The sequence below is a fragment of the Chrysochloris asiatica genome, unplaced genomic scaffold (assembly GCF_000296735.1).
Source record: "Chrysochloris asiatica unplaced genomic scaffold, ChrAsi1.0 scaffold00061, whole genome shotgun sequence".
NCBI classification, from domain to species: domain Eukaryota; kingdom Metazoa; phylum Chordata; class Mammalia; order Afrosoricida; family Chrysochloridae; genus Chrysochloris; species Chrysochloris asiatica.
Genome location: NW_006408579.1, coordinates 13,216,155 through 13,218,966, shown reverse-complemented (window position 1 = coordinate 13,218,966; position 2,812 = coordinate 13,216,155). Strand labels below are relative to the sequence as shown.

The following is a 2,812-nucleotide window of genomic DNA, read 5'->3' as shown; positions in this document are numbered from 1 at the left end:
TGAGTGACTTCCCACCTTCCGGTCCTGTATCTGACAGTGTTTCTCTGCTATTCATAGAGTTTTCAGTGACTAGCGATTCAGAAGTAGTTTGTCACTCTTTCTTCCTAGTCTGTCTTTGTTTGGAAGCTCATCTGAAACCTGTTCACCATGGGTGACCCTGCTGGTTATTTAAAATACTGGTGACATAGCCCTCAGAATCACAGCAATTCAAACCACCACAGCACGACAGACAGACGAGTGGCGGTTGCGCGGTCGCTGTTAAACATGAATCTCCTTGCTCTACGGGCCCGGCTCAAAGGTGGGATTTCCATCCTTGGATATCACGTCAGTCAAGAGGCGGAAGCACAGCAGGGGCGACAGGGTTGTAATGAGACACTTTGGGCTGCACTTGTGGGTCTCTAAGTTGGTCAACCCCGCCTCAAAGCCAGGATCCAACGGCTAGGCCGAAGACGTTAGTACAATTCTACAATTTTATCCTCACTGGCTTTTTTGGTTGGTGCATAAATTTGAATAATAGTGGTATGAGTTGGTCTTCCTTGCAAGCATATGGATATTATCCTATCACAGACAGCACTGTTCAAGATAGATCTTGAACTGTTCTTTTTGATAATTAATGCAATGCCATTCCTCCCAACATAGTAAGCCATGTGATTATCATATTCAAAATGATCAATCCCAGTCATTTTCAGATCACTTATGATAGCGGACTCCAGGTGTGGCGCTGTATGATCAGCACTGGACTGTGACTCACAAGTTAAGCAGTTCAAACCCACCAGCTGGTGATTTCAAGCTGCTGACCTTGTGGTTACCAGCCCAGCTCAAAATCCAATACTCTACAACAGGGCTCCTTGGACTCCTGGTGTGGCACTGTAGGGTCAGCACTGGACTGAAAACCACAAGGTCGGCCATTCAAATCCACCATCTGCTCCTTGTAAACCCTATACAGGGTCACTATGAGTCTGAACCAACTCACTAGCACTTAACAACAACAACCAGGACTCCTTACTGAAATTAGACTCCATCTATCTGTGTTTATCTATATAATTAAATGATCAAATACATGTAAAAGCTCTTAAGTCATGGCTCAGGGTAAGTTGGGTTTGCTAATAAACAATCATCAAAGTTTAAAAAACAAAAACAAAAAAAACCCACCAGCTGCTCGTTGGAAACCCTACACAGGCTCTCTGAGCTAGAACCCACTCGACAGCATTTAACAACAATGACAACAACAACAATGCCTGGGATATGGATCTTTATGTGTTCCATTTCATTTTTGACAACTTCCAATTTCCCTAGATTCATACTTTGTGCATTCCATGTTCTTATTACTAATGTATGTTTGCAGCTATTTCTCCTCATTTTGTGTTATGCCCAGCAGTAAATGAAGGTCCCAAAAGCTTTACTCCATTTGTGTCATTTTGGTTAACTTTACTTTGAGGAAGCAGCTCTTCTCCAGTCATATTTTGGCATTATATCCAATATTGTTCTGCTGTTATTCCTGTTTTCATCTTCCAGCACTATATCTGACAATGTTCCACTGCTATTCATAAGGTTTTCAGTGGCTAAACATTCAGAATTAGCCTGCCTTTCCTTCTTCCTTATCTATCTTAGTCTGGAAATTCCACTGAAACTTGTCCATCATGGGTGACCCTGCTGGTATTTAAAATACTTGTGACATAGCTTTTAACATCACAGCAACATGCAAGCCACCACAGTTTGACAAAATGACAAATGAGTGGTGGAAAATCTTAATACTTAAGCTTGCTTACCTGTATCTTTCTGACTATCCTTTTTTCCAACTCCTTCTTTTTCAAGCTTCTCCATTTTGCTCAGTCTTCTCTCTGATTGACTTACTCTTTTCGATTTGGAGTATTTAGAGGGTTTGACAAGCCTATAGGAGGCTATCTTGTGGCTACTTTGTATGGCATGAACTACAATAGCATCACTTTGCAATGACTCACGGAACCTGGGAAAAAATTTAAAGATTTGTAATGTTTACTCATTAAGTAATAAAAACCACAATGTCATAGTCTTATAAATAAAATGTTCATGGCATGATAAACCCAAAATTTAACCAGTTTATGTATACATACATATGGTGCACAGTATACTGTATGCCATTATCATGTAATGGAATTGAATAAGATTTGATTACAGAGTAAGTAGAATTTTCTTTTCAATGAAAACACTGAACAACTCATTATTTATCAGTTTAACCACACTGTTATGCTTTTACGTGTTAATGTACAAATTTTGCAGGCAGACTGACATTTACTAGTAAGTGCATTATTTCTTCAGAGTTTAATATAAAGTATTTGCTATTAAACATCAACCTGCCTGAAAAAATTTTGTATTTATACATCTAACTGTGCAATGAGTTAAGTGTTGTGTTGCTTGGGAGAAAGATGTGACAGTCTGCTTCCAGAAAGATTTACAGATTCAGAAAATCCTATGGCGTTGTTCTATCCTGCCCATTGACTCAGAATCAAATCACTGCCTTTTATACCCCAATCATTACATGTAACGTACCTATATTACACATGGTGGTAGTGGTTGTTGTTGCATGTTCCAACTCATAGCATGCATGACCTTGTACATGGTTTTGAGGCTGCAAAAGTTTACAAGAAAAGAAAGCTTCATGTTTCTCCCATGAAGCAGTTGGTGGATTTGAATTGCTGACCTTGTAGTTAACAGCTCATCATGTAATCCACTATGTTACCAGGGTTCCTTATAGTATACCTTGTTGTTGTTGGTAAGTGTCGACAAATCAGCTCCAACCCATAGCAACCTTGTATAGGGTTTCTGATAAGTG

The 2,812-nt window shown here is 39.5% G+C and overlaps 1 protein-coding gene across 1 annotated transcript in view; it reads right to left on the bottom strand.

The window, feature by feature from the left end:
- The window catches only part of WDR52 (WD repeat domain 52), a 158,110-nt gene that overhangs the window by 44,363 nt on the left and 110,935 nt on the right, over positions 1-2,812 (bottom strand). The gene's annotated exons all lie outside the window — the stretch shown is intronic.